Raw genomic sequence first — 13,126 nt, 5'->3', positions numbered from 1 at the left:
CACACACACACACACACACACACAAAAGATATGCATGCAGGAAGTAAGAAGAGAATGCATAATGTAAAAGCAAAATCTTTGAACTAGGAGCCAAGAGACCTGGATTCTAGACCTAATTCTACTAGTTGCCTAAACTTGGATAAGTATATTCACCTCTGGGCATCATTATACTTTTTATGGTCCGATTAATTATGGATGGATATATAATTTCTCAGGTTCTTTCTACATCTAATATTCTAGCTAGAATTGTTTTAGTTATATAGCATCTCCAGGCTTGAAGGAGTTCAGCATGGTCCTCATACTTAAATCTGATAAAAAATGGCTCTCTCCTCTATTTGAAGGAAGGGAAGGAGAGAGAATCAATGTCAGAAATGAATCTCTTCCAAAGTCTCCTTATTGTCAATTTTTATAATTTCAGCATGATGACCAGAAACTCATTTTAAAATTAGTTTTATTTATGGAAGGCAAATCAATTGCCAAAGGTTAGAAAAAATAAGTTAATATAAATGATTTATAAATAGTCCAGCCACTTATCCAAAAACCAAACTCACTGCCATCGAGTTGATTTGACTCATAGTGACCCCTCCTTGGATTTCCAAGGCAGTGTCTCTATGGAAGTAGACTGCACAATCTTCCTTTGGAGGAGTGGCTGGTGTGTTTGAACTGCCAGCCTTTTGGTTAACAGTAAGGTGCCTTTGGCACTAGGCCACCAGAGCTCTCAGCCACAAATTATTGTTTAAATGTCTTCTTTCTACCAGTGCCCAAGAAGGATTTTCTGTTTGTTTTGTTTTTCTAATATTTTACTTAGTGTCAAATCAAAGCTAACCTATAGTCACCACACTTAACCAACATCAGAAACTCCTAACTGAACAAATTCAATATGCAGTTTTCTGAAAACTTCAAAGAAAGACCACTTGTGTTTTCAAATGTGTTATCCCTTTTTACCCTGTAAATATAACTTTTCATTGAGTTCATCTTGCTCCTCACACTGTGAACACTCAGAAAATGTTTCCAGAATAACTGGATGAATCACCACACTTAACACACACAGGACAAGCCAGAACATTAAGACTTCCAGATTCTACTAAAGAAACTGTTTCCTGCTCAGAATATTTTTCTCCCTTTTCCATTAATCTAACATTTTGAAGGTCAGAACTTTAGTACCACTCTTTTTCTCACCAGTAAAATGATTTTACCTCTAACACTTAAAAATCACCACAATTTCCCAACAAGAATTTTCTTCTTGTTTACTCTGTGAGGGCAGTCACTTGACATTAAACAGCTTTCAATGCATCACTGCATTAAAACACACACACACAGACACACACAGAAACAATGGTCACACTTTCTCAAGATATACTTCCTTGTTTCAATACCTTATGGCATTGGTGAGTAATAGCAAGAAATCTTCATATAGCTTAATATAGTTGCTAGTTCTAGGCTCTAAACAATGACTGGGTTAACCTTTGTTTACTTTGTAAAACCAAATAATGAATAAATAATAATAATAATAATAAATACTCTCTATTCCTTCTCCTGTTAACAAACACAATGAAATAAACCAAATTCACTAAACTGGAATAGAAAATGAAGGGAATCACTAACTAGAGAGATTTTAGCAACTACATCCCTTTCTGAAGTCATCATACTTCTTTATGGCTGCAGCTTACCTGGGAAAAATATGACTGGGATCTCAATTAGTTTGAGTGTTTTAGTCACAGTTATTGTTCCTAAAATATCAGTAGTAAATAATGAGTGGCAAGGACTTCATCAGACAAAACCACAGAGACAGCTTGTTTTGTCTAGCATCATCAGGCTGGAAAACAACAGCAAGCATAGAATGGTACTTAATTATCTAGAACATAAGTATTAATAATAGCATTAAATGAGACAACAAGAGATTCAGCTTTGGTAATTTTTTTACAACAGAACAAATCAAACACTGTTTCTCGTTATAGAATTGTGCTTTATTCAGTTTTATTTAAATGCAATAGGAGTTGTTAATGTCTTACAAGAGATACGCTGATTATTTAAAGAAGGATCTAAAATGTTTTTTTTTTCTTTTTCTTTTCCTATTACAATCTGTCTTCTAAAATCAAATAATGGAGCTTGTTAGTCCTAAACTGGGTATGGTTCCAGGGTTCTTTGTACTATTGACACTCAGTCGCTCTCTTTGACAACGTCTATTGCATTTCTAAGAATCTTTTTTCTGATGATTTCCCCTTCTCCATCTCACCTCATCCCCACTGCACTTTCTTTGCCTACCGCTCCTTCACTTTTGGAGTGAAGTCACACTATTGGGAAATACAGACGGAAGAGTTGAAGCTTCATGTTTTTTTTTTTGTTCCTAGCTCAAGTGTTGCTTTCCAAAAATGTGCTGCTTTTCTTGTCTCCTTCGAATCACTACATATTTTATTAAAAAAAAAAAAAAAAAAATACAGATAATGGAAAGACCTCATTGTAGTTGGTATAGTTTGAGCATTAACAAAGGTACAATGAAAGCCTCATTTACCAAGCCACTCCAAACGTAATCCATATCTTGTAAATGTTACAACTATACTTCTATGTATAGGATTGATTGAACATGATGAATTGATGTAATGACTTGGGGATAAACAAAAGAGAATATACTAATGTAAAAACAGCTAAGTTTTAGGAAATAATGTCCTGCATACTCTATTTGGAGACACGATTGCTAAAACTTATGCTTTGATTTAAGTACTTTGGCCTCTCACCTATATTAAAGCATCTTCCCATTTTTCTGCCCCACAGCAACCTATTTTCTTTTTTGCTTCACGGAATTTATCATTATTTGTTATTATGTAGTAAGCCTTTGTTTGGTCAATCTCTTTTTCCTCCAGAAGACATAACTCTTCCAGGGCAGAGACTGATTTTTGCTCAGGGCAAAACCAGTTGAATTAATTAATGAATGGATTACTTTTTCTCTATGATGTCAAAAGTATTACGATGAGTGAATTAGTTTTTATTGTTTAGTATTTTATCATCAAAATAAATTAATACTAATGTAAATATGTTGAGTGTGGATTAAATAAATGGATTTAAGTATTCACTTTCTCATGATACTAATTCTAAAGGTATTCTGCTCTAAGTAGAAAAGGGTCATAGTTGGAACCAGTATTCCCATCAATGTTTAACTTTCTAAATCTTACAAAAAGGATCCTAGGAAAAGTAAAATATGTAAGAGTACACCAAAACCAAACCTACTGCCATCGAGTCGATTCCGACTCATAGCAACCCTCCTTGGGTTTCCGAGGCCATATCTCTATGGAAGTAGATTGCCCAACCTTCCTTCTGAGGAGTGGCTGGTGGGTTTGAACCACCAGCCTTCTGGTTAGCAGTCAAATAAATGCCTTAGGTACTGTACCACCAGAGCTCCCCTGTAAGAGTACAATGACCAGAAAATAAGTTTCCCATGAGCTGACGCTGGGCAATCTCAGTTGTGTTAGCATAGAACCGAGCTCCACAGGGTTTTTAACAGTTGATTTTTCAGAAATAGATTGCCTGGCCTCTCTTTCAAGGTGCCTCAGTGTTAATTAGAAACTTCCAACCTTCATTTAGCAGCAGAGCATGTGCATAATGGCTCCAAAGCCCTAAGTATATTCAAATTAGCTATTAGATAGCTCTTGCTGATCATTTAGGCATTCTGGGAAGGAAAACTTCTGTTACTCAAGAGCTGTGAACCACAGCCAGTACACAGTTTACCTAATAAGAATGTAAACAAGCCGTGTAAACAAGCAGAACGTACAGACCCAGGGTGGAATATGGCCCAGATCTTGAGCGTTAGAGCATTAGGGTGAAATGTGTGCAGACACTGAAGTCAAAGCTCTGACTGCTATGAAAAGTATTAGGGGATATTCAAGCTTAGATGTTTTCCTATTCACTGAAAACAAAAGATACTTTCTTAGCTGCGTTTTTAGTTTTCAAAGCTTAAGGCAAACTGGATCCTCTCCCAGGGAAGTTAGTTAGCAAATGCTAAGAGACTTGACAGATTTCCAGTGGGATCTAATCTTCACTCTCATCATAAATATGCTTCTAGAAGGGTTATTCTGTTTATATCATAAAAATAACACTGAAATACAGATAAAGCATTTACAGCAATAGTGGAGGCAGCAAGGCATTGTTAGACATGCTGATTTGACTCAGAAAGCTGTGTGTGACACATCAGCTTTTGGAAGTTACAGATATTTATATTTAAAAATGATTCATTAAATAGGTGATAAAGTTTAAGACAAGTGACAATAAAGCACAATGAGAATTTCTGAAGTAGGGCTCATGAACTGACATTTTCAAGAGCTTCCCATGGTGACTCTTGTGAAACCAAGGCTGAGGAACTCCAGTGCAGCTAAAAGGGTCAATGTGAAGTTAAGCAATAGTCACTTTGCATATTAGATCTGATTAAATCCTCAAAATCTCAGTTTTTCAGATGAAAATTTGGTGTACAAGGAAGTTATATAAATGACATGGTAATACTACAATTTTATCAAACACTGACGGTCCTCTAACTTACTTGGAAATAACAGTACACAATCTGGAAACCTTCAATAATGTTTCTTGGGTGGAAATATCGAAGGTTGGAGGGAGCAAGGCAGAGGTCTGGATGGATGTATAAGTTGATTCATGTTTCCTTGAAACCTGAGGACTCTTCAGTAATCTAGTTTGCCAAGCCCAGGTTTATAGTCTTGTGCGAATGCAATAAAGACATCAGAGTCAATCCCTATGTGAACTAGTTAGCAGGTTTCTATGTTACAGCACAGAAAATATTACTAAATGAGTGTTTTGCAAATCCATACTTTGCTCCTGTCCCTGGGTGGTGTGCGTGGTTAATGTTCTTGGCTGCTAGAAGAGGGGCTGAGTATTCAAGTCCACCCAAAAGTCCCTCAGGAGAAAGGCTTGACAATCTACTTCCGAAACATCAACCACTGAAAACCACACGGACAGAAGACATTCAAAGGGCAGACACATGACAGGACGCTCAGCATCATTAGAAACCAGAGAGATACAAACCAACACTGCAATGAGATATTTCACTCCCACCAGGATGGCTAAGATTAAAAAAATCAGAAAATAACAAATGCTGGGGAGGATGTAGGGGAATTGGCACCTTTATCCATAGCTGATAGGAATGTAAAATGGTAGACCCCTTGTGGAAAACAGTGGAGTTGTTCCCCAAAAACTAAAAATAGAACTACTGTATGACCCAACAATTCCACTCATAGGTATATACTCAAAATACTTGAAAGTAGAGACTCAAAAACCAATGTTCAATGCAGCACTATTCACAACAGCCAAACATTGGAAACAACCTAAATACCCATCAACAGAATGGATAAACAAAATGTGTACATACATACAATAGATACTACTCAGCCAATAGAAGAAATAAAGCTTTGGAACATGCTACAGTACGGATAGAGCTTGAAGACATTATGCTCGGTGAAATAAGCCAAACCCAAAAAGGACATATACTGTATGACTTCACATAGATGAAAAGATAAGAAAAAACAAATGTACAAAGACCAACACTTATTAGTGGTTACTAACCCACCAGCCACTCCTTGGAAGGAAGGTTGGGCAATCTACTTTGGTAGTGATACTGCCTTAGAAACCCAAGGAGGGGTTGCTATGAATCGGGTATGACTCGACGGCACATAACAACAAGAGAAGGAGAAGCGGGGGAAAGGAAGGGTAACGGTGATAGAAAAATTGCACTGATTGAGGATAGGGTTGCATGGCCAACTATTGTAATTGTTGTCAATAAGTTGTATAACTGTAGAAAATTGAATTGGCAAAAGTTTTGTGTTGTTTTGCAACAACAACAACAACAATGGAGTAGCTTCTGAGGCTGCTTATGTACAAGCAAACACCTCATGGGATTTGATTCCTTTGTTTGGAGGTTTAGGGTCATGGTTTCATGGGATGTCAAAATTAATTAGCTTAATAACATGTTTAGCTCTTTTGTTCTACCCTTTGTTTTGTTGTGCCTGGGGTCTTAAAAGATTGTAAGTGGCATCCAAGGCACAGTAATTGGTCTCTATTTACCTGGAGCAACAGAGGAAGGAGAATCAGGAATGCGAGGAGCAAGTGGAATGCATGATTAATTGCCTAGATGAACAACTGCCTCTTTTGCCTTGAGACCAAAAGAACTTGATCATACCCAACTACCATGACTGAACATTTTGATCAAAGATTTCACAGAAGAGTCCTAATCGTAAGGGGTAAAATGCGGACCAGATTTTCTTATGCATTCTTTCTAGAGCCATGGAGGGTGGATGGACATCTGAAACTATTACCCTGAGATAATCTTTAAACTTAAACCAAAAATATCCCTTTAAGTCTTCTTAAAACCAAACAACAGTTTAGCTTAACTAGTGAAAAAGGTCTGCCTTGAAAATTACACTCTCTTAAGATCTATACAGGATCAAACTGAGAATAGTTACTCAGAAGATTAGACAGGAACATTAGCGGGCAGAGAGTTTATCTTAATGCGGGAGGAACAACTCAGGAAAGGAGGGGGAGAATGATTGCACAATTCCAAGAATGTAATCACTGTCACTAAACCGTACAGGTAGAAAATGTTAATTGGCGTATGTTTTATTGTGTATATTCTCAATAAAAATGACTAATTAAGTAAAGTTTAGAAAAAAGAAAATCTGACGGAGCACAATTCTACTCTGACACATGGGATCAGCATGAGTTGGAAATGACTCAACAGTAACTGGCAGTACAATTGTTCATAAAGCTTAGATAAAGGAAGGGGCTTGATGAGCAAAATACTATCATCATGCTTGGAAGACACCGAAAGCACAGCCCACACTGGTACTTGATAATCAGAAGCATCAACTTCCCACATAAACTCAAAATGAACCCCAGATAGATAGGGCAGGCTTGCGCTGTTTGCCTCGTAGGCCATATGTTGACCATAATAGCATCCATTACCTTATGGAGAGTAGGAGATAAGGGAAGAGAATCACTGGGAGGGGGATATATTGGAATTTTCCATGGATATGAGCTGAGGGGTCCCTTTCAGATTTCATTTTTTCCAGATCCAGGATCTGGTATTTGGATTCACTTAAAACAAACAAACAAAAAAAGGTTTGCAGAAAAAAATGGAGTCTGAGGAGCAGAGATACGCCTGTCTTGACCAGGGGAGAGAAAGGAAGCAGGAACAAGCTGTGCTTCTCTTCTTTACACATTTTGGGATCTTAGAAATCACTCATCTATTTCCGCAGGAGTAAGCATTTATACAGATATAGTTGTGCCAACTTTAATGTGGCTAAGAATCCACTTGCTTGTTGACAATGAGATTTCTGCATCTCTGTTCAGTAGATGTAGAGAGGGTCCAGGACTCTGTACTTTAAACAATCTCCCTCAAGTGAGCCTTGTATGCTCTTTGAGAAGCAATGGCTCAAACCAACCATTAACCCACAGACGACTCTCTCATAATAAAACTCTGTTATTGTTTAATTCAGGATATTAAAGTGATTGGTCATCAGATTCTTCCTCCCTAAGAACATCAGAAATGAGACAAATATAAAGTTGGTATTATAAACTGCCTAGGAGTCATTTCTTTTCCCTATGCTAGGGTAGCATAGTGCCTAAGGCACTTGACTGCTCACCAGAAGGCTGGCCGTTCAAACCCACCAGCCACTCCTCGGAAGGAAGGTTGGGCAATCCTACTTCCGTAGTGATACTGCCTTGGAAACCCAAGGAGGGGTCGCTATGAGTCGGGGCCGACTCGACGGCAAACAACAACAACAACAACAGGATACTTTCTAATTTTCAAGAAAATCTTAAGTTACATTTTGTTCTATTAAAAATGCTAATGATGACATTGAGTGAAAAAGCTATTTTTTATTTACCAAGAATGTTAAGTGAGGGAACAATAGATTCAAACTCTTCTTTCTGACTACAATACGTATATTGTTACACTTTTCTTTATAAAATTTGCTTTTGGGGAACCAGAGTTAAATCTTAAATCCTATTTCACTGTGCTACATTATAGCTCTTAATAAATTATTTTCAGTTAATGACTACTGGGATTATTTAAAGGAGCTCTGGTGGGGTAGTGGTTAAGGTATTTGGCTGCTAACCAAAACGTTGGTGGTTTGAACACACCAGCCGCTCCACAGAAGAAAGATGAGGCAGTCTGCTTCCGTAAAGATTTACAGCCTTGGAAACCCAATGGGGGTCGCTATGAATTGGATCAACTCTATGGCAGTGAGTTGTTTTTATTTTTTGGTCTTTGGAAGGATTATTTAAAGTGAAATTCTAAATGAAGGGGATGAGCAGGACTTTTCAAGATGTTATTTTTCGTGTTTTATGTCTTTTGATATGACAGATGAAATATGTATTTAGAGAAGGGGAAACGGACTATCATTTACTGGGCACTGTGTTCTAGGCATCAGGCCGGATCTTTTGCGTGTATTATTTACTCTGTTTCCAGAAGAACCTATAGAGCATCCTGATGTCTGCAGACAGGGGAACTGAAGCACTACAGAATAAGTAACTTGTGAAAGCCTGACAGCTGGTGTCAGAACTAGATTCCAACCCAGATTTGTCTCGCTCCAGGGCCGCACTCCCTTTCAGGTCAGCTGCACAAGGCCCATCGCTTGGAAGGACCTCTCACTTGGAAGGGCCCCTCACTTGGTTTAATGCTTTGCAATAGCCATCTTGAAATTCTTTGTAATTTTTAAACAAACAAACAAATAAACAAAAAACAAACTCACTGCCATAGAGTCGATTTGACTCATAGTGACCCCTCCTTGGGTTTCTGAGGCAGTATCTCTATGGAAGTAGATTGCCCAATCATCTCTATGGAAGTAGATTGCCCAATCTTCCTTCCGAGGAGTGGTTGGTGGGTTTGAACCATCAAACTTCTGGTTAGCAGTCAAATGCCTTAGGCAGTATGCCACCAAGGGGCCCATATTTTCCTTTTGGTGTGGGCCCTACAAATTATGTAGCTGGTTATGCCCTCTCTACTTCCATGGGCTCCTTCATGTTAGGACTCCTGAAACATTTCAAATTCAAAGTTAGAAATTCTAACAGATTACATGAACAAGGGAATACATTTCGGTGTGATCCACTAATGGGGAGGTGGGTAGAGTATAAAGCTCCTCAAGGAAGGAATATCTGAAATACTCCACTTAGGTGTTTGTAAAGATTTATGCATTCATTAGGATTTGATCTCCTTATAAAGGCTGCTATTCAGGTTTCTGACCAAAGGACTTTGTTCTAATTTTTTATTGTTGTTTATTTTGTTTTAATTTCTTCTGGTTACACTAAGGACAAAACACTTCTACTAGATGCTTGTATTTCTCTCTCTGTAAAAGCAATGTGTCTTTTCCATGATTATGAAAGTAATATATGTTCCTGTGGAATACATGAATATAAAAACAAAATTAATAACGTAGTTAACCAAGTAAAGAAAACATTTTTGTCTACATAATTTTTCTTTTGTATTTGTATGCACATATACATGTATTTTTATTTCTACCTAGATCTAGCTAAGGAGCTCTGGTGGCATAGTGCCTAAGGTATTTGACTGCTAACCAGAAGGCTGGCGGCTGGCAGTTCAAACCCACCAGCCGCTCCTCGGAAGGAAGGTTGGGCAATCTATTTTCATAGTGATACTGCCTCGGAAAGCCAAGGAGGGATTACTATGAGTTGGATTCGACTCTTCAGCAGTGAGTTTGGTTCTTTTTTTTGTTGTTGTTGTTTATATTTAGCTGTCTTCTATCTATTCATTCCTTACAATAAAAGAAATCTGGACTTATAGAGATTGATGATTTGAATTTGAATTCTGTTTATTTTTTCCATTTAATTTATCAGAAATATTTTCTCTTTGGGGGGAAAATGATACTGGACCATAACCTACTTAACAACCTCTCCAATGCTGACAATTTTGATTTAGTATCTTCTTTTTAAACCTTGTCTTTTCTAGTTAACTGTAAATCAAGAAGAACCTGCTGCAAAGGAGCAAGAATCAACAAAATTCAGCATGGCCATTAGAAACTTGTCACATACTCAAAACCATGGATCACAAGTCTATGAATCAGAAGGGTTTTCTGTATCAGGACATAAATATAGAACAGATTATTCAGTATTTACAGGACATAAATATAGAATAGATTTTTCCATATTATTCTATATATATACCATAAAAAAATTACCAAGGCAGGCTAGGCAGCCTTAGTGCAACTGAGTGGTAGAATTAAAGAAAATTTTTTTTAGAAAAAAAAGGAGAGGGAAAATACTATTTGCGTAATCTTTCCAAATGTCACCCTCTTTAAAAATCAAGAAAGTAATTATTTACTGCACAGACAAGTCACTAAAGCAGAAAAAAATGTGGGCGGTCTTGGGGTTTGATTTTTCCCCCCAAGCATTGATTATATGCGTCAGCATCCCATTCACTTACATGCTAATTAGAGGCTTTATCTTCATTGAGGAATCAGCTTCCTTTGTTTAATTCAGCAAAGCAGCTTAAATCGGAAGTTTGCTGTGTGGGAAACTTTTATCCCCTCCTTGTCACAGGAGAAATTTCCTTCACATTTCGAAGAAAAGACGATCAGTTTACACTTAGTCTAGATCCAGAGTGGCTTACAGTATTTTTATAAATAGATTTAATAACACATTGAGATAGTTGAGGGGAGGGAGAGCCCCCACCCAATGCAAGAAGTCTTCTAAGTGCCAATATCTGTTTTACAAACTTTGTAAGACTGCATTTCCTTGATGTAGCTTTCAAATCACAAAGGTTTTCTCATTGGTAACTATCATGCTGCTGATTTCTGTTACTGCCCCCACCAAAAACCCAAAATGTATGTTTCCACTTTAAGCACAGAAGGGACTTCCTCAGGTAACATCAAAACATAATTTTCTGGTCCCACCAAGCAATCTGAAATTACAGTCCTGCAGTTTTCTCTGACCTGATTCTTCCTCCAATGATTTGAGGGTTTTCTACCTCCATTCTCTGTTGCGTTCTCTGTTATCTCTAATTTTACTTACTGTGGGAAATTGTTTTGAAGGTGATTATTGACTTTTCTATCAACTTGGTTTGATTAAATAATTCGATACTTTAAATGAAACTTTGTTTACTCTAGCATGGCAGTAATAGGACAAGAAGCTCTTTTATGTGAAAATAATTCTCTTTCATTTCCTTGGAAGGTAGAGGTTACAGAATATAAATTGGGGCAATATAAGCTATGATGAAGTTCAGAAATGGGCAATGGGGGAAGATTAGTCTGTGCCAGGTGGAGGTGGGGAGAGAAGGATTTGTGGAACCTGCTGGATAAAAGTAGAAAAAGAAGTTTGAGAGGTGGTGCAAAGAGCACTGGATTGTGAAGAGTAGGCTTGGTCTATTAGTTGTTCTATATGGTTTGGATTTAATCACTCAATTGCTCTCAGTCGTAGTATCCTCAGTATAAAAATCAAATAAAAATGGATGAATAAAACTGCTCTCTAGTCTATAAAGTGCCAATAAACAGCAAAAAAACCCATTACTAATTGTTCAGTTAATATAAGCATTTTAATGCTATACATTTTCCTCTATACACTACTTTAGCTGTGTTCCATAAATTGTTATATATTTCTATTCTCATTCCATTAAAAGCCTTTTTAAAAAATTTAATTGTGACTTCTTCTATGACCTTTGGGTTATTTAGCAGAATGTTGTATAATTTTAAAATATTGAGAAATTTTACTGATATCTTTCTATTTTTATTCTAGTTTAATTCGGATATAGTCAGAGAATATATGTTGTGTGTTTTCAATTCTTTTAAATTTGTTGAGGGCTATTTTATGACCTACTATATCATCTATGGGAGCTCTGGTAGCATAGTGCCTAAGGCACTTGACTGCTAACCAGAAGGCTGGCAGTTCAAACCCCCCAGCCACTCCTCAGAAGGAAGGTTGGGCATTCTACTTCCGCAGCAATACTGCCTGGGAAACCCAAGGAGGGGTCGCTATGAGTCGGATCTGACTCCATGGCACATAGCAACAACAAAAACATATCATCTATAATATTAGCCATCTTGATATTGATTTTTGTGATTCATGTTTTCAATTATTGGCCTATTTATTTATACTTCAATATAATATACTATAATATATAATGTGCTACTATACATGCTATTTATCAGTTTACCTTAACATAATATTACTCTGCTTTAAATATAGTATAAGTTAAATAAGCAATTAGAAATAATATATAGTCTACCTCTGTTGAGTGGATTGTTCTAAAAATGTCAGTTTATCAAGTTGGTTCAGTTTTTCTATAGCCTACTGATTTTCTGTCTACTTATTCTATTAATTACTGAGAGAGAATTACTGAGAGAGCACCTGTAACTGTGTTTAGTTCTATTAGATTTTGCTTCATGTATTTGAAATTGCGTTGTTAGGTATATACATATTTAGGATTGTGACACAGTGGCTGCAACAATGAAGTTTAACATAGCAATGATTGTGAGAACGGTGCAGGACTGGCCCGTGTTTCATTCTGTTGTACATATGGTTGTTAAGAGTTGGAACTGAATTGATGGCACCTAACAACAACGTGCTCTTAGTGAATTGAGCAACTCATGATCAATAAATGTAATACCGCACTTTATCCTTGTTAATATTCCTTATTCTGCAATCTATTTTGTCTTATATTAATATAACCACTCCAAGTTTCTTTTATTACTTCTTGCATTGTATATATTTTTCCATTCTTCAACATATGTGATTATATGTGTTTCCTGGACAATGTGAAAGTTGGGCTTTTCTTTTTTCTCTTTTTTTTAAATCCACATTGATAATATCTATCTTTATTTGATGTGTTGAGACTATTTATATTTGTTTAATTACTGATTGTGTTAGACTGGGTTCTCTAGAGAAACAAAACCAGTAAAGCTTATTTATATATGTATATATGTTGTTGTTCTTGTTATGTGCCATCGAGTCGGCCTCAACTCATAGTGACCCCTCCTTGGGTTTCTGAGGCGGTATCACTACAGAAGTAGATTGCCCAACCTTCCTTCTGAGAAGTGGCTGGTGGGTTTGAACCGCCAGCCTTCTGGTTAGCAGTCAAGTGCCTTAGGCACTACACTACCAGAGCTCCTATATGTATATA

The sequence above is a fragment of the Orycteropus afer genome, unplaced genomic scaffold (genome assembly GCF_000298275.1).
Source record: "Orycteropus afer afer isolate SDZICR_OR568_19922 unplaced genomic scaffold, OryAfe1.0 scaffold00028, whole genome shotgun sequence".
In the NCBI taxonomy this organism is placed as follows: Eukaryota; Metazoa; Chordata; class Mammalia; order Tubulidentata; family Orycteropodidae; genus Orycteropus; species Orycteropus afer.
The sequence above is the reverse complement of the archived record's forward strand: the minus strand, read 5'-3'. Positions refer to the sequence as shown.